The following is a 20,478-nucleotide window of genomic DNA, read 5'->3' as shown; positions in this document are numbered from 1 at the left end:
TCTGTGCATGTGTACATAGTATATATACATATGTGGTATATATGTGTATAAATGTTTGTATGTGTGCCTTTGAGTGTGCAGTTCATGCACGTATGTATCAAGTGTGTTTAAAATAGGTTCTGGAGTTCCCAGATTCAGCTAGCCTGGATGACTTGCAAGATACAGGGATATGCCTGTCTCTGCTTCCCTGCACCCCCAGTGCTGAGGTTACAGGCATTCACAGCTATATCTCAGTTTTCATAGATGTGGGGATCAAAAGTCAGGTCCTCATATTTGCACTCTGCCTGCTGAACCATATGCTCATCCAGTGCTATCACTTTCTCATAGCACAAATAACTGTTGAACACAGCCCTTTAGGATATATTATTAACTCATTTCCCAAAGCCAGACTACTTCTAGATAATATGGAAGCTGCCAGGGGAGAAAATCAACCAATACTCTTACTGAGCTATAACATTTATGAATTGAACCAATGTCCAGAATAGCAAGGTATCTTCAAGGGCCCAATAGTGAGATTTATATCCTGGGGACAATAACAACCATCTACTTGTTCTTAAGGTCCATGCCAGAAATTCCTGCCTGATACTATAAATCTAGCCAAAGAATTGTGGCTAGTAAGGTCATGGACACTATGGAAGAGCCCACTACTGCCACATTCTTAAACCAGTATAATTTCCAGCTGTATTCTACATATAAATCCTTATTCCCACAGATAAGTGTAGCTCTAAACTCTCAGCAAAGAAGTTTATTTTTGCAGCAGATGGAAAACATTACAGAAATCCACAACAGATCAAAATGAAGAGAACAACTGACATGGAGTGCCCACTCACAACGGATACATCTGCAACACAAATTCTATTCCTAAGGCTCAGGAATATCAAGGGAGGGAGGTGGATTCTAAGTTCCAAAGGACCAGCACATCCGTGGTGAGATAGTCTCTGCTGTGTGTGACGGGGAGCTGCACCATGAAACCTTAACAATTTGATCACCTAAATAGGACCTATGCAATGACAATGCCTGCTGATCCCAATATGGACAGGGAAAACCTCACAAGACCCTACTGTTGTGTCTTCTGTACAGTGGCTGCACCTTAATCTACTGCTATTTCAGCCAGCAACTGTGACTCCACAATTACCAGCCTGCTTCTCTGGCAGCGGCACAGCTGCTCAGGCCACAGCCTGACAGGAATTCTGTTTCCGCAAGCAGAGGGTCTGCTGCTGCAGCTAAAGGTATCTTTAACTCAATCTATCATTCTAATTATAAATAATAGTAAATAAGACTTGAGATTCAAAGGCTGGAGTAGAACCTGCTAGCTCAGAGAGGTTGAGTGGCAACTAGCTTACCTCTCCTTCCTGGCATCTCCCAAAAAAAGCGAGCCCTTCTGTGCTGCCAAGCAAAAAAACAAAAAAAGAGAAAAGAAAAGAAAAAAGCCAAAGCCATGCCACTCCAGACCCCTCCCCACTACTTTTGGCGCATCTCTCTATCTCTTCCCAATGCCCTCTGATGCTCTATGATTACTTTCTGACAACTAGTTGCTAATTCATCCTCCTGACTCAAGGTTAAATTTATTTAATTAACACAGATGCAAACTCAGGGTTCACAGTGTGATTTAATATCCCCCCACACCCTACCCTTAGATAAATAGCTGTAGGCAATTAATGGGCACCAAGAGAGGGAGAATAAGTTTTCTCCAGGAAAGATACATTTTCTAATCCCAAGTGATCAACCGTAAACACATATACACACAAGCAACATTGAAGGTACTCAGAAAGGTGTGTGTGTGTGTGTGTGTGTGTGTGTGTGTGTGTATGTGTGTGTGTGTGTGTGTGTGTGTGAGTGTGTGTGTGTGCACATGTGTAACAACAATAATTGAAAAAGAAGTCATGAATTTGAGAAGAAGGGGGCATAAGAACTGTTGAAGGGGGAAGAAAGTTATAGTTACTGGTTTTGTGGTTTTTGTTTTTCAAACAGAAAATTATATATCCAAGGATGGCCTTGGATTCACAGTGTAGCTGAGGATGACCATGAATTTCCAATCTTCCTGCCTGAACCCAAGTGTTGGGATTATAGGTATAGACCACCACTCCCAATTTATGTGGTCTGGGGTGAAATACATGTGTTTGTGCATGCCAAGCAAGCACTCAACTGAGCTACATTTCCAGCCTTATTCTCTTATGTTGACTGAAGACATTATGTGAGTTCATATATAAGACAAATTTTTATTCCTTGCTTGTAACTGAAAGATGGATAGTGAACTTAATCTTCTGTAAACATCATTTAAATAGGATCCTTCCATAGTAGCAACTGAGTGATTGATTTTACTAAATGTGTTCACTCTTCACTTGGAACTGCGGGTGTTTGTTGGATAGTTAAAACAGAACAAAAGTTTGGAATTTTTGTCTTCATTTTAAATCTGTCTCCTTTGCTGCCTCATACTTTGAATGAGAGTCCTGTTCAACTACCTGTGTAGACATGTTAACTATTTAAAGAGTTGTATTAGTCACCTTTTTGTTGTTGTGGTAAAATAACATAACCAAAGCAACTCAGAAGATATAGTCGATTTGGACTCACAGTTCCAGATGGATAGGGGGGCCATCATGGCAGTAAGAAGCAGACATGGTGGCAGTATCAGGAAGCTGAGGTGGCAGTATCAGGAAGCTGAGAGCTCACATCTTCAAATGCAAGCATGAAACATAGAAATCAAACTGGAAGTAGGTGAGTTTTTTTTTAATATCAAACTCACTCTCAGTGATGTACTTTCTCCAGTGAGGTTACCTGCTTAAGCCTCCCACCAAAAGCACTACTGAGGACCAAGTATCTGATTGACAGGAACTATGGGGGACATGTCTCATTCAAACCACTAAAGAGGTGTCCTTATAAAACTGACAAACCACCCCCTTTAAGGCCAAAGATACTAAAATAATTAAGTAAGTAAGCAAGTAAGTAAGAGTCTTCAAAATTTACAGAGATCATAGTCAACAAATTATCAACTGCTAACTTTTACAACATCATGTTCCAGACCCCATGAGTGGCACATAGATGTCTCTAGTCATTTCCTTCAACCTGATGGAAAACCCAGATGTTGACCTAATTATCTCTTCATAAATCCTTCTTTCCCTGAGTCATTTTATTGTGTGGTCACCTTGGATTCCTTGAGCAGTAGGCCTGACCAGTAAACATTCTGGGACAAGAACAAATATTAATCCTAAAAAGTGGTAATTTTTCTACATGTTTATAAAACAAACAATTTTATAAATTGTTTATTAAATTTGTCTGTATGTGTGCATACATTGTGCTGTTGCCTGTGCCTATTCATGCATGCAGAGACCACAGAGGGTGACAGATGTCTTCTTCTCCAGCTATTTATTCCTTTTGAGGCAGAATGTTTCCATGAACCTGGAACTAGAGTTTCTTAAGCTGAACTAGAAACCAATGAGCTCTAGAAATCTTCTTGACTGTTTTCCCTAGAAACAAGGGTTAAAAGTATATGCTGGACACCTGGCTTTTTATATGAGCCCTGGAATCCAACTCCCAGTACTCAAGATTGTACAACACATCCTTTCAGTTGCTAAGCCATCTATCCAGACCCTCAAAAATGTTTTGCAAAGTGTGTTATAAGATTTGCAAAAATCACTATGAGGTAATGATGGGCCAGACCACATGTGCAGCAGGGTCTGTTCTGCAAGTCCGAGCCCTAGTTTTCCTTTCTTCCTGGTATAACCTGGAACTACTAGGAGTGTCAGGAGCCATGCAGCCTAGTCTTGGATCAGCATCTAAATGCCTGTGCAACAGGTCTCTGTGACCCAAAGAACGTGGAGATGGTCTCTCACTTGGCAAGGACCAGTGGACCACTGGGCAGTGCAGGACTTTGCTGAATTCATTACAGGCTCTTTTCTCTCTCATTTTAGTGTTGATTCCTTTGGTGGTTTTTAGTTTTACTTTGTCAATCACTCATGCAACAGCTGTAATTTTACCTGGAAATTCTATTCTTTCTTGAATATTTCCCCCCTAGAATCAGCAGGGGGCTGACACTTTTCAAATTTCTTATCTGGAATTACTAACTAAAACTACTAATCCTTGGAACTTTTCTGACTCACCAGAGGCTGTTAAAATTAATGAGTCTTGCATTCATAATTGTCCTAAGGAAAAGGTAGATAGAACTATCTTGTAGAGAAAGAGACTCGTAGAATGGTAGTGGCACAAAGTAATAGGTACATATGACAAAACAACACTTGGAGCATTAAACATGTTCTAGAAAGTAAAGTAATAAATGCATAGAGAGAATAGGCAAAAAGCCTCAGGAGTATGCATAGTGCTAACTGTTGAGATTAACTTCCCTGGACACCACGCACATAGAATCAATGGTGGGATTTGGTATGATCCAATGGGGAAAAAATGCAATGGAAAATATGGAATGGGTAGATACACCTTTACCATACCCAGGATCTTATATTGGTGAGAGAAGTATGGTATGGTGGGATGGAAGAAGAGTGCCTTATCAAAATCTGCCTTTTATAGAGAGATTGAGACATAGGACCCTCTTGTAGAAAAGGGAACTGTATAAAAGTGTATCTTGCAGACATGAAAGAATTGTTTGGGTTTGAATATTCTTATCCTTAAAGCAATCTACCCATGTCTATTACTTTTTAACTATGAAAGTAGCTGCCAGCTGACATAAGTGCTGCAAGATCAGGATGTACCTAACTCGATATTTAGTTAAGCTTGCAGAAATGTTAAACTCTATGTCTAGAATAAGGTTATGTAGGGGGTGGGAAAGAGTATTTGGGGAAGCATAAAGGGGAACAATGGGGGCTTTGATAATGACTACAATGCATTCTTAAAATATGATGTACTTCTTAAAAGTTAAAAATAGGAGCCAATAATAAAGGAGCCCTTTGGTGATGGCACATGCCTTTAATCCCAGTACTCAGGAGGCTGAGCCAGGTGGATCTTTGTGAGTTCAAGGACGGCCTGCTCTACACAGCGAGATCCAGGATAGGCATGAAAATTACACGGGGAAACCCTGTCTTGAAAAACAAACAAACAAAAAAATGTACAAGCAAAGATGTAGCATGAATTCTAACTGGTCTTAAAAATAAAAACCCAGAGTCAGATATCAGGGTAAAAGCTGAAAAATCAGGGAAGCAGAGCAGCCAGCCACTAGAAGGACTTCTTACCTCTAGGAATCCTCAGCCTGAAAGGGCCAAGCTTCTGTCTCCACCCTGCTTTATCACTTTTCCTGCTGAGGCATGCCACTTTTTGTTTCCTCCTCCCAAGTGCTGGGATTAAAGGTGTGGGCCACCACTGCCTGGCCTCTAGTTGTTATCTAGTGGCTAGCTCCTCCCTCTGATCTCCAGGCAAGCTTTGTTTGTTAGAGCATAAACAAAACATCACCACATAAAAAATGACTCGAGCTGTTCAGGGCTGCTTGAGTGCAATCTACCTGGGAGCACCTGGAAGACAAGGCTGAGGATGGTGGTTCCTTGCTTCTTTCCCAGTAGAGGTATACTGACTAAACTCCTTTCACAATTTACCACAGCCATTATTGTTTATCTTTTGGAAAATAGCTGACTGATGTGGTCTATTGGAACCCAGAGTCCAGCCTCTCTCTTACAACTCCAGAAAAACCTAATAGTAAACTTAATTTCAGTCTCTAATCTTTGTATATGTTTTTCAAAAGGTCATATATTTGAAAAATCTTATAAATCAAGTCTCAAAAATCCAGATTCATCCCTTTATTAATTATAGGCTGGACACTTATTTGAAAGAACAACAGTATGTAGAATTAGAAATTGCTTGGATTGTTAGGAAGGTCTTTTGCAAACACATAGATCTTTAACAAGTCACTGATATTGCTGACTGTTTCCTCAAGCAGAAAATAGAAATAATTATTTATGGGATGATTTGGGGAATTACCTTACACAAACATGATCCAACATCAAAAAGAGGTCAGTCCTCTGTAGAACTAAGTTGACTTACTCTTCTTTAGCTTCCTCCTGCCAAAGGTCTTAGCTCCATTAAAAAGGATATTTGGGAGCGGGACACTCTAGGAGATGAAAAGTACAGGAATCATGCTGACTTGGTGTATCTTCTGTTGTTGTGATAAAATAACCTGTAAAAGCAACTTAATGGAGAAAAGCATTTTCAGCTCCCAGTTCATGGATGCAGTTTTTATGACATAGAATCATAGCATTAGGAGCTTGAGGGAGCTGATCACATCATATCCACAGTCAGCAGGCTAGTGTGCAACTGGAATTCTATGTTTTATACTCTCCAGGATCCTTTGCCCAGAGGATGGTGCCCAGCCAAAATTAACATGGATCATGTCACATCAACTAATGTAATCAAGATAATCCCTCATGTCTCTTACATTCTACATTCTATGAAATTAACAATTATCATTAACACATACCACTACCACCACCACCATCACCATCAGTCCCTCGATACCGTCTTTCTGTTGTTGTCAGACTCAAACTCTCTATACCTTACCAGTCTACATTAAAGCCTGTTATATAGATGTTAGTGGGGGGAAATAGGTTCATTTAAAGCCTCCTGAGACGTTGGAGGAGACTCTTTGTCCTTAGTCTTTATTCCAAGAACATCCTCAGGACACATGGAGCTTCTATTAAAGAAAAAAAGAAAGAAAAATGGAGGTGGAATAGTACAGAGAACTGTGTAGGATGTCCAGGTTCTGGGTGAGGTCTTTTTCATCTAGAGGCATGCCTCTGTCCCTCTTAACTGGTGGTGTTCTTAATGCATGATCCAGAGAATGGTCTAGGATAGCCATAATTTCAGTTTCCAATGAGTGGGTTTATTAACTATATCAGAAGTAAAAGAACAAAGAAAGTAGCAGATAGATTGAATCAACAGATAATAATCCACCATCAAATCAGGAGTTAAAACATGCAGCAGAGACAAATGGAGCAGCCTTATTGAAAGCTTGCAAAGGCATCTTCAAATCTGGATCTTACAAACATCTACAGGAATTGACTGGGAGGTTGAGGCAGTCAACTGGAGTTCCTAATTAAGGTTTCCCTCAATGGATGAGCTCTTGAATTCCTGTTCTCTGGCAGGCATTTTTTTTTTTTAATATCACAGACTAAGCAATAGCAACATCTGCTCTAAAAAGTTTACAGTCTAGAACTTCTCAAGGACCCCGAAACTGCTTGGTCTTTTTTTGCTGTTTTCCTAGCTCCCTGGAAGAGTTAGGGAGGCATCTTATTCCAGAAAAGGGAATTTTGGAGAACATTCAAAATAAGTATTCAGGTTCAGGGGACTGAGAGGAGAGGAGGGGGAAAACTATAGTCAGGATGTAATATATGAGAGAATATATATATGTATATATATGCATTCTGGATTCTGGAACCTGGAACAAGAGTGGCCTTCTAGCCCCTAAAGTCCCCTTTTAATAAAATTAAACAACACACAACATGTTACCAATCTGTATATTATAGGTGGGAACTGTACAATGGACTCCCATCTCCTTCAGCTGGTTAACTAGAACTGTAACTGGAGATTTAAGACTTAAAGTCCCAGCTCAGCTGGCCCCAATATTCTGGGTTACTGTTCCAATACGCTGGTTAACAAGACAAGCCCTGGCCAAAAGCAGGGAAAGGATTTAATCAATGTGCATTAGGAAGAGGAGCAGATAAATGGGCTCAGTGACCTTAGTTCATCTCTAGGGAACTAATATGAGCTTTAGCTTTAAGTTGAGGAGTGATCAGAGCCAGTGGCATGAGGTATGGTAATTAAACACTTCTGGTGAAGAGTGATCAGATTGAAACTTGTCTCCATCATGGTTCTACAAGCTGGCCCAGAGAATTTGTTACTGACATTGTAATTAATGAGATAACTGATAAATACAAAATAAGTACTCACGAAGGCTGAGAAGATGGCTCAGTTTGTAAAGTAAGCATGGAGTCCTAAGTTTGGATCCCTAGACTCGTGTATGAAGCTGGGCATAATACTCTAATCTGAGTTGGGGGAGACAGAGACAGGAGGATATCCAGGGCATCTTATAAGCCAGTATAGTCAAGCTGATGAGATCCACAATGTTCCACATGAGACATGTCTCAATAGTAAGGGGGGCAATGTTAGGTGGAAGATGTCTAAAGTCAGCCTATGGCCTCCATGTTCAAAAGTGTGCACACACATGAACATTAACACAGCACACACGTGAAGTTATAGTCACTGCAGGTACAGGCAGTGACTTATCTTTGTACCTCCAGATTTGAGCAAGGATGAACTAAATGCCTGTCACAGAAGCTAAGGAAGGGTATCCCTTTAGCAAAAATCATCAGGGAGGACAGAAAGGAAAAGGAAAGTAGGTGTGGGGAAGAGATATTTTCAGATGAACCCTAGTTTTCTGATTCACAGATATGTAGAAGCATTGTGAAGCTGGAGACTTAAGATAATCTGTTATCTGAATGATGCAGCAATGCACCATTGAATAAAGTGCCTAAACTGAAATAATCTACGATATCATCATCAGTGGGTTCTTGCCACCATGAGGTCGAAATGACTGAGGGTACTCTGGTCAGCCATGCTTTTGTTTTTGCTCTCAAGCTGACCATCAACCTCAAAGTATTTTCCTTATATCCAAAGAAAAAAATCCTGAAAAATGTATTATCATGAGCCTCTAGCTGCTCTTCTCTGTCTTTGAGCCACGCCCCCACCAACACACACCTGCCATCCCTCCCTGGACAGAGGATTGATAAAGCATTCCAGAGCTCTGAGACTTCACACACATAGCTGTGAACAACTGAAAACAACCTTGAATTATAACTTTAATCTTATCCAGGCCTTAGAACTTCTAACACAGGATGGAGTTTGCCTTGCCCCTGAAAATCTATATTAATCAGAAACTCCCTTTGTCCTGTGGAACTGAAAGTTCCCCCTGTCTTCAAGACCCTACTTTACTCTCTACAGTTTGAAGTGCTAACTCTTCAAAACCTTATCATGGTTGCCTATAGCCCTGAGCCTGCAGAACCCTAATATTTTCCCTTGTTGGGGATTAATCATGGTTGCATGTGGCCATGAACCTATAACTGTCCTAAATAATACTCTTCTGAAGGGCATTTTTTATCAGCTTTTTCTCTGTGAACCTGCCATTATGTTTTCATAGCTAAGAAAACAAAAAACATTGCTATTGGTTTATGCATAGTTGGTATCTGTGCCCTATGATAATATAAATAAAACTAGTGGAAAATGGGCATTACTGTGATAGATTCTGAGAATCAGGCTTTATTCTCTCTTATAGTTCCAAAGTTACTTCAAAATACATGTAATGCTGTCAGCTAGGTTAAAGATACATTACAACTGGTGAAAGACTGCTTAATGTTTACAATGTGCTCATCAATTGCTGTCCTTGGCAGACATCTTTCCTAATGGATATTCCATAAAATTCCCAAGGCATGACATCAAGAGCAAAGGGTTCCTGGACCACCTTCCAGACTGCCAGCTTCAAAGAACTTGTCCCATCCATCTCTTGCCACAGATCAGGGATTTTGCATAACAAAAGAATAATTGAATCAGTAATGCAACAGTACATGACATAGATCACCATTTTGTAACAGGAGCATTTAAGTCTTGAATAATGAATGGATTTCCTCTGGGGTAATTTATGATCCTGGCACTCAGTAAAGCAAGCTCAGTAGGTAAGCCAAAGCACCCTACCTCCAACCCAGGAGAGCTCAGCGAGGAGACCCCTCAGCTCATTTAAATCTCTTTCTTTGTGACTTGCAATTAGGCTGGATAGCAAGGTGGCAGGTGTGAAGAAGAGGGGTGTTTTTGTTTCATTATGTTTTATTTTTTCCCCATGCTTTGTGGCATCTGGCCACAAGAGTAAAGGAGTGGTTTACAATAGCAGCTTAATATTGAGTGAGCAGCTGCCAAGGAACCATAGCTTCTCATAACTTGTGACCTCTATTGAATTTGAGTCATTACCTCTGGTCACGTTGCAGAACACAAACCATCTAATAGCAAGTGTTCCCAACAGGTTAGTTGTCCAGAAGCCGATATGTGAAAAAATAGACTCTACTCACTTTCAGTTATTGAAAAACACTGTCCTTATTCCTCTATAAAATGTGTTTCTAAACAGTGTATAACAAAGATCCCCTTTGCATATTGTAAGAAAAATATCCTGAAGAATTTCTGTTGACTTTCACATCTGTATAGCAGCATCCTGGAAGAGTGAGGCAACAAGGGGGGGGGGTGTGATGGGTGATGGTACAGTTGAGAAAGACAAGAGGAGGAATAGACACAAGCAAGGAAGTCTAGGAGAAAATCTTAAACTCCAACATATCTGTATTTGTATCAATGATTACAGAAAAGTATACTAAACAGAAGAATCATGGGTGTGGCTGACTGGAGAGATGGCTCAGTGGTTAGGAGCACATGATGCTCTTTCAAAAGACCTGAGTTCTGTTCTACACCTACCTCTGGCACCTCCCAACCACCTGGAACTCTAGCTCCAATGCCATTTTCTGGCCCCCAACCAGCACTGCTTTCAAGTGTACTGACCCACACACAGACAAACATTAAAAACTAATGAAATGACTTTTAAAAATAATCTGGGGCGTGACTCATAAAAGCAATAATGGCTGCTGTGGATCCATTTTCAGGTTCTGCACTTAGCACTCTCTATAACGCTCTTATTCACTTTCACCATCACTCCAGGGGTTGGTACTGTGCTTGTCTCTCTTTTCTAATAAAGAGACAGAGAACCAGAGAAGTTAACTAATTGCAGGAAAGCTGGCAAGTGAATTCATTATTTTTCTTATTGCTGTGAAAATTACCTGACAATGAAAAAATTAAAGGAGAAAGGGTTTATCTATAGTGGCCCACAGTGTCAGGGAATACATCCCATTGTGGGGGGAAAACATTACAGTATGAGCATGCAGCAGCTGCTCACATTATATCCACATCCAGGACACACACATTACACACACACACACACACACACACACACACACACACACACACACACACTCACACACACACATCACACACACACACAGACACACACACACACTCACACACACACACTCACACACACACTCACACACACACACACTCACACACACACAACTTCCTCCAGCAAAACTCTACCTCCAAAAGATTCCACATCCAGGAATTAAAATATATGAACCGTTAGGGGACAATTCACACTCAAACCACAAAACAAGTGCCTACCTTGAAAAGCAAGCCCATTTTGGTTTTATTCAAAAGGATCAAAGATTTATTTATATCTAGCCAAATGAAACAAAGTCAGGCAAAAAATAATTTAAGGCAGGCCTAAACTGAGGCCCTTTCTATACCATTACTATGCTTGTCAACAGCAATTCAAAGCAAAGGAAACACAGGAGTTCCACATCCTCACTGTCAAGCAAGAGAAACAAAGTTAGACACCAATAATTAAACCTAAACTTTGACTTTGGTGTCATATGGATGATGTATTAAAATAGGTTGCTCAGGTACTGATCCTGTGTAACCAAAGCAGGAAATGACTTAACTGGAAAAATAGGCATTGTATTGATCAGAGTGATTAACATTTAAGTCTTATTGGGATGAAGAGAAGGCTCAGTGGTTAGGAGCACTGGATGCTCTTCCAGAGGACCCAGGTTCAATTCTCAGCACACACATGGCAGCTCACAGCTTCTGTAACTTCAGTTCTAGAGATCTGACACCCTCACACAGGCATACATGCAGGAAAACACCATTAAAAAGAACAAAAATAAAAATTAAAACATTTGAAAAATAAGTACTACAATAGTATTAAATCATAGTGGCTAAATTTGAAATTGTCCAAGGCCTGGATATAGCTAAATAAAAATGTCTTAAATAACAAGTACTTGTCTAAAGTTTTTTATTATTTTGTTTGATTTTTAGACATGATCTCATGTAACCAATACTGAGCTTAGACCCCCTTGGAAGCAGAGGATGACCTTGACTTCCTGGTCCTTCTGCCTCCACCTCCCTTGTGATAGAAGCACAGGTGTGTCCCCCAGACCTGGTTAATTTGCTGCTAGTGATGGTACCCTGCCTTTATACATTTTAACTGAATAATTCCAGAGCCCAACAGAGCTCTTACATTTTCTTTCAGGAAAAATTTCTACACATTCTGCTAATGATTCTTGTGTTTTAGAACCAGAGTTTAAAGATGGACCTGAGCAGAAGCTGTTTCCTTCAGTCATTGGCATCTGGAGCATGAAGCTGTACATAACAGCTCCCACTGAACCAAAGCAGCCTGTAAAGAGGTATGGATCCCAACAAGCAACCCCCCTTCTTACTGCCCACCTACTTCCCAGTTGCCATGCCCTTCCTCCGGCCCACCCACACCCCAGCCGCCAAAGAACTACAGAGCACTTATGTCCATAAACACACTGCCTTGATTTCCTTGTATTCCAAAAGACATTGGGAAACAGAAATTGGTGAATGAAAATGGATTTATTTACACTTGGACCAAACCCTATCTGTGGGCATCTCAGAATTTATAGAACGTTAGAAAAAAAGGCTAGAATACCTTTAAGTTTTAATAGTGAAACAGGTTGACTGTTTTATACATATATATATATATATATATATATATTTATATATAAAACAGTGTGCATACACACATATATAAATATGTGTATATTATTGAGAATTTCATATTTGTATATAGTGAAATAAATAAATGCAGTCAAAGTTACTTCCCATTCCTCCCACCAATTCTTCAAGATTCTCCAACATCTAAGTCCCTCTGTCAAATTTATGTGTTATCTTTTCTATATACATAGTCTAGGTTCTTTGATCCTAGAACAAAGAATTAGCCCAGGGCCACATGGAGAGTGATAAAAATTAGAGAGTTTGTTAAGAGGGAAAGAACTCTGAAGTGTGGAAGTGGCCAGAGAGCTGAGAAAGGTTAGAAGTCATAATACCATTCAACCGGGAGAATGGTGATAACCTCTGCGGGTCATTTCCACACTCACCTTCTCTCTGTCGGAAGATCAAGGGATTTTCTCATTCAAGTTCTGTCCTACTTGTAGCTCAGGCTGGGAGGAGTCTCCAAGCCTCAGTCAAAATGTTTCTTTCACATGATAATCAGGTGCTTCTGTCTCCTGGCACTACTCTTCTGACTTAGTTTGGGTTGAGAAGTTAGGGAGTTCCCCCTCTGCCTCCCAGCCACACTGCTTACTACCCAGTGCAGATGAGTTAGCAGCAGTAATCGATATTATGACTCCAGTGGATCAGTAATAGTTCAGTGAAATCAGAACAAATCAATTTGCTAGCACTTAGAGTTTGAAATGAAATCTCAAGGTGCCATAATGGCCTTCACTAATGGTAAAGGCACAGTTCATTCAGACTAGTTTCACCCAGATAGCATGATGAGGAAAAGACAAAGACAAATCAGCATATTTAGCCCAAGGAACATAATACAAAGTATCTATTAAATAGATAGCGTTGAGTAAAGGATAGATCTCAAACAAATGTAGATTTGCATGACTTAGAAAAGTTAGTCAGGAGGACAAAACTGGAAACATCGCTAACCAGAACTAAGAACTAAGAAGAAAGACAACACAAAATGAGGAACCTGCAGGATGGCTTAGCAGGTACAGGTTCTTGTCCTGAAAGCCTGTTGGCCGGAAATGGGGTCAAAACAGACTAGTGTAGGCCATAGCCTTAGATTTGAACCTTTAAGTTTGGTTGATTTTGGAACTCAGAACTGTGTGTGTGTGTGTGTGTGTGTGTGTGTGTGAGAGAGAGAGAGAGAGAGACAGACAGACAGACAGACAGACAGAGACAGAGAGACAGAGACGGAGACAGAGACAGAGAGAGGCAGAGCAAGACAGAGAGAGGGAGTCCACATGCCAGTGCACATGCAAATGTGTGCATATGTTTTAGATGTCTTCAATTGTTCTCAATATTATATCAACGCAAATGTGTGAGTATGCACTGTACATCTGTGTATATGTGGTACATGTACGTGTGTGTGTGTGTGTGTGTGTGTGTGTGTGTGTGTGTGTGTGTGATGTCTATGACTAAGTCTGTGTGCTGAGGGTAGAGGAGAACATTGATTGTCCTGTCCAACTATTTCTGGTTTCCTGTCCTTCAGGCAGGATCTCTCACTGAACCTGGAATTAGCCTGGCAGCCAGCAAGCCTCAGTGATCTTCCTGTCTCTACCCTCCCTGCCCAGCTCTGTGATACAGTTAGGGATGGAGTCACTTCTATTTTTAAGTGGGTGCTAGGAATTTTACCTCAGGTCCTCATGTCCACTCAGCAGGAACACTTACCCACTGGGCCATCTCCTCACCCCACCTTCTCACTGTCTTGGGAGCTCACCAATTTGTTTAGATTGGCTGTCCAGGGGGTCCCAAAGATGTGCCTACCTCTCCCTCCCAGTGCTGGCATTGCAGGTGCACGCCACACCCCGCTTTACAGTGTGCCTCATCTTAGGTCCTCATGTTTGTTCAGCCAGCACTTTGCCAACTCATCCATCTTCTCTGGCCAGGACTTCCCAGTTGTAAGAAAAGGTAATGAGTGTGTGAAGTGTCAAGTTCTTAGTGTAAGACTGCATCAAAAACTCAAACACAATGATGTTTCTTGAGGGAGTATATGAATATTCACAATACTGTGTTAGAGTCAATAAATAGCTTCACATCTGCTCAGATCGTATTTGCTTCCAAATTAGTTCATGTGGGCTCAGGTCTCACTAACAAATCAGTTAAGAGATTTTGGATATTTTTGAATAGAAGGGGAAAAAAGAATTAGCAAGTACAGTGGGAGGGACTGGTTAATCCTCTCTAGGAATATAAAAGATTTAAACTTCTGCAAACTCCCTCTTGCATTTATATCTGCATCTGTTCATTTGAATTGTAAATTAAATCCTAGTCCTTCACTTCTACCTTTCTGAACATGTGGAATGGTTTGGAACAGATTAGGTGTATTGGTTTGAATGACAAATGTCCCTTACGGGCTAACATATTTTAACACTTGGTGTACAGTTGGTGGTGATGTTTGCGAGATTATGAAACCTTTAAGAAGGAGAGCCTTGTTAGAGGAAGTATAGGACTGGGGCAGGCTTGGAAAGTTTATAGCCTCGCTTCACTTCCAGTTTACTTCTTGTGGTTTGTGAGGATTCGTGATCTCTCAGCATCCTGCTCCAGCCACTTGCTGCCATGCCTCCTCTACCATTATGGACATTTATGTTTATGGAAACATAAATTAAAATGAACTTTCCTGTAAGTTCATGTGGTTTTATCACAGTATCAAATAAATAACCAAGATATTAGGTATGACAGATGGTAGATGATAGATAGATAAATAGATAGATAGATAGGTGATAGATAGATAGATAGATAGATAAATAGATAGATAGATAAATTATAGATACATAAATAGATGATAGATAGTTGATGATAGATAGATAGATAGATAGATAGATAGATAGATAGATAGATGATAGATAGATGTGATAGATAATGAGTAGACACACGTAAGTATGGGTAGATGGATGAATAGACAGATAATAGTGGATATATGCATGATAAATGACAAATATTCATTAGTCCTCCAAGATTATACATGCCCCAGTGGAAGTCATAGGCCCCCAGAAATTTGGATATAGCATGCTGGGAGGTGTCCAACTGCTACTCACTTGTTCTTTTGAAGATGTTATTATTCATGTCTAAAGTTTTGAAACTATTTCTTAGAGCAACTTGTTCTCCAGTTTGTAAATGCCTCATTTACGTTTCTTTTCTATATTTATTTATTTATTTGGTTTTTTCAAGACAGGGTTTCTCTGTGTAAGTTTGTGCTTTTCTTGGAACTCGATTTGTAGACCAGGCTGGCCTCAAACTCACAGAGATCCACCTGCCTCTGCCTCCCAAGTGCTGGGATTAAAGGACTGCACCACCACTGGCCAGTTCTTTTCTATATTTATGAATATAAACACAATAGTATTTTCATGTGAATAATGTAACTATGATTTTTTTTTACTTTCTATTCTTTGAAACATTTTTTTCCTGTTTGTTTGTTTGTTTGTTTTGTTTTTAATGAACATGAATTTATAAATACATGTGAAAAGTATGTGGAACCTTCCTGAGCATTGAAATTGCTTAAGTTATATATTTTTTCTACCACTGTTTTCCTATGATTTATTGGTACTCTAATTTTTTTAGGTATTTCATATTTTCAATAAAATGACTGATAGTTTATAAATCTCTCACAAGATGCCTATCTTAAACCTTAACATAGTTTCTAACACAGTTATTCATCCAAGCTAGAATGCATCTGGCTATTGTAAGCTTGTTTAACGGAATTACTCAAACCCCTGCCTCTAGGTCCCAATTTCAAAGCTACACATACCACTCCAATGATTTTGTTGGTTTCATCTTTTTGTTTCACCTATTTTGAGACAAGATTCATAGCCCAGGCTGGTCTCAAGCTCACTATTTAGCCCAAGATGATTTTGAACTTCTGACCCTGCTATCTCCATCTCCTGAGTACAGTACAGCAGTCTGAGGGAGAATTTAAAGCAAGTATTATTGACTGGGCCTGTTTGGTGCATGTCTTCAACCACAGTACTCAGGAGGCAGAGGAAGACAGATTTCTGAATTTGAGGCCAGCCTGGTCTACATTACAAGTTCTAGGCAGTCAGAACTACACATTCTGAACTATTATTATACTTCAGAAGTTTCAGTATTGGCTGTAGCTCAGGAGCTACATTTGTGGTGTCTGTGCAAAGTCCTGGGTTATCCGCATAGTAATTCAAGAAAGAAACATAACCGAAGTGCACATAAGGGGCTGTGAGACTTCTCAGTGTGTAAAGGAGCTTGCACAAAAGCCTATTTCCTAAACTCAAACCCCAGAACCCACACTTCAACATCCAAAAGTTATCCTCTGATGTTCCCATTCATGTCGTAGCATATGTATTTCTACATGCATGTGCATGAACCCACACAAACTAATTAGTAAATAAATAATGGTAAGAAATACAAACAAAGCACCTGTAAACATGGAGAAACAATTGTTCTGATTAAAAACAGTGGGAAAATTTTAGACATGAAAGATAACATTTTCAAAAGAACATTTGAGTACTGACTGGCCACATCCTAACATATCACAAATCCCCAGTTCTTGTGATTTCTATTGAAACTTGCATAATTCGCACATAGCCCTTGAGAACCAATGAATGTGTGTCTATCCCTGGCCACACTGATTGATCTATGTAGGCATGTAACCTACAATGCTCAGAATAAATCTGGAAACATTGTGTAGGCATGGAACCTACAATGCTAAGATTTCTTTGAGTATTTGTGGAACAAAAATATTTCCAAATCACTCCAGATGATGAAATGTGAAGCTTAAAACCACTATTCTACTACAATGTCTGAACATAAGTTTGTCAATGAAGAATGAAATCAGGCCATGTGCATGCTATAACTAAAACTTTGCTTACAGATACTGTTAACCTCCTTTTCATCTTTAAGATGAAACTGAGTTTTCTTATATTTTCAAAATACAATACTAATACTGGTAATAATAAGTTGAGATGTTGTTGTGTGACACTTTTCCTGGGGAGATGTAAACAAATGTCTACTCACCCCAGATAAGAAACTTACAACATAACAAAGTGTAACTCAGTGAACCAAAGAGTTTTGTTGGGGTTATTGACAGGAATATAGGTGAGCATTTACTTTCAAGATCAGTAAAGGGTGAAAGCCACCAAAGGCCACCCCAGCATGGGTGACAGCTCACACAAAAAGGTCAGAGGGTACCTTCTTCTGGGGGCTCTGTTGTCTAAGCCTCTTGTATACAGTCAGGGTGGACTGAGAGCTTTCTAGGCAGTTTGGCTGGTCTTTGCTTCTGCCAGGCAGCTGCACATGTCAGAGAGTTTTCTTTGCAATTTGTTCTTGCAGAAGAATTGGTTCCCAGCACCCACATGGTGCAGCTCCAAACCATTTGTAACTCCATTTGTGGGTATCTGATGTCTATGACTTCTGCAGGCACCAGACACTCAAAGGGCACAGCAACATTCACACAAACAAAATACTCACAACCATAGCAATGAATAAATCAATCTAAAATGTTTTTAAAATTATGAGCCCCACAACATTGTTATTCAGATGAACAGTAATTTCATGAATAGAAATGTTTTATAAAAATGTTTTATAACCAATGAAATATAATTTAAAACATGTTTTTGATAGTAAAAAGCAACTTATCATGAATTCCCATAACAGTAGGAGCTCAATTCATCCTAATGGATAAGATATGTAAAAGATGGAGGACAGTGGCCAACCTTTTTTGTCCACTTGATTCTTCTGGGAAGAAGGAACCTCAAGGAACTGCCTCCATCAGATGAGCCTACTGGCTGCCTAGTGTGCCTTTTCTTAATTGCAGGCTGATGTAGGAAAAATTGATCCACTGTGGACATTGCAATGCCTAGGCAAGTGGGCATACGCTATAGATAGCCTAGCAAGCCAGGGCAATCAAGCCAGTGAGCAGCTTTCCCTCATGGCCATGGGTTCAGTTTCTGACTCCAGATTCCTGCCCTGAGCTATTGCTCTCGCTTACTGTGGTGATGAACTATTATCTGTCCACTTAAACGAACCCTTTTTTTCTAAGTTGCTTTTGGTCATGTGTTTATCACAACAATGGAAAGCAAAGAGAACAGAAATTGGTACTATGAGTGCGAGTGATGAACAATGATAAAAAACAATGGCTTTACTGTTGAGAAAAAAGTATTTAAGTTATTAATAATTTTTACTAATTGAAAATATACATAGATTTGGGCTTAAGAACTATGTATTACTATTAAAAAACAGTCAATCACATAACTTCCAAACCAGTGGCATATGTCAGTCTTCCCCCTACCTCAAGACTCTGGGAATATCACAAAAGACAGACAGAAAGAACATAAAAGCGAACGCCTAGGGAGGAATTCTGTGATGTTTTGTGAGATGCTGTCTTCTGGATATTACATGGCTGTTGCACACAAACTCCCAGCAGCTGTGGTTACCTGCACAAGAACTGCTCAAGATCAAGTCAGTTAAAAAATAGAACATACAAAGGGGGAGGCTACCAGGGCCTCATCCTAGGTGAGGACCTTTTGACTCTTGATGACTGCTGGAGGAGGGAATGCCACTCTGCTTTGGGCCCCATACCTTGCACATCTGGGCAGTACTAATGGGACTCAGTGGACTGTAACAACTACAACTACGGATGAAAAAACATAATAAAACAAGATGAATTGGAGAGGAAAATGTGTAGGAGGAGGAACAGGAGGTAGAGGGAATAATGCAAGAAGGATATGATCAAAATACATTGCATATATGAAACTTGCAAGGAACAAAATACTTTTCTATAAGAAAAATAAAAATCTAATAATAATTATAAAATAATGACTAGAAAGGAAATGAAGTAAAAAAATAAAATGTGATTATCAAGTATGTAAGAAATGTCAGAAAAAGTGTATTTTTATTTGATATAATATTAAATGAATTAACTGATTAAAAGGTAGATATAGTCTTATACTTTAACATATCAGAATTAATATTATAATTCCAAAGCAGAGAAATGGAGAAAATGTGAACACAAATATTAAAATAATACCATCTAATACTTATTATGAAAAAAGAGTTTTTTAATGAAACTCGGTGGGGTTGAGACAAATGTCAGTGGTAAATCATGTTCCTGATGTATGAGACCCTACATTCCGTCCTCAACACTGGAAAATGAAAAGGAAGTATAACAGAGAAATAATATTGACTGAGGAAAAATCAACAGCAAGCAGACATAATAACATAGACTATGTGCTATGTGATTATGTAGACCTAAATTCTGTAATGTATCCAAGGACAATGTGATTGAGACAATATGTAATTCACAGAAACAATGGGAATTTCCACACATTCATATATACACACACCACAAAATATCTTGACTTCAACATTATGCCAGAATACATGATTTAAGTAGCTCCGCAAGTACTATCTAGTGAATATCTTTATAGCTTTTGTACTATTTATTAAAACGCTATTTTTTCTGCTGTGCTGCAGTGGTGCATGCTGTTAATCCAACACTCTGGAGGCAGAACCAGGCAGATCTCTGTGAGTTAGAGGCCAACCTGGTCTACAAAACAAGATCCAGCAGAGGTACTAAAACTACACGTAGAAACCTTGTCTCGAAAAACAACAACAACAACAAAAAAACAAAAAACAAAAAAAGAAAAAACAAACAAACAAACAAAAAAACAAAACCACCTTCTATTTTTCTGATGATGGCTGAGGAAGACTCTGGTCTACAAGTATAGCAGAATTGTCAGCAGCACTAAGTTTGCTGCCTTAATTTTAAATGCCTTTTTTTTTGTCCTGTCCCAGTTAAGTTGTTTGTGTGAAAATGTGCAGTTGCGTTCCTGAGGGTGCTGGGATCAGTTCCCCTGTGGTTTTTCCTGTTTGGAAAACAGTGTCCGGCTTGTCTCCAGATACAGA

Source organism: Peromyscus maniculatus, chromosome 11, assembly GCF_049852395.1.
Source record: "Peromyscus maniculatus bairdii isolate BWxNUB_F1_BW_parent chromosome 11, HU_Pman_BW_mat_3.1, whole genome shotgun sequence".
NCBI classification, from domain to species: domain Eukaryota; kingdom Metazoa; phylum Chordata; class Mammalia; order Rodentia; family Cricetidae; genus Peromyscus; species Peromyscus maniculatus.
The sequence above is the reverse complement of the archived record's forward strand: the minus strand, read 5'-3'. Positions refer to the sequence as shown.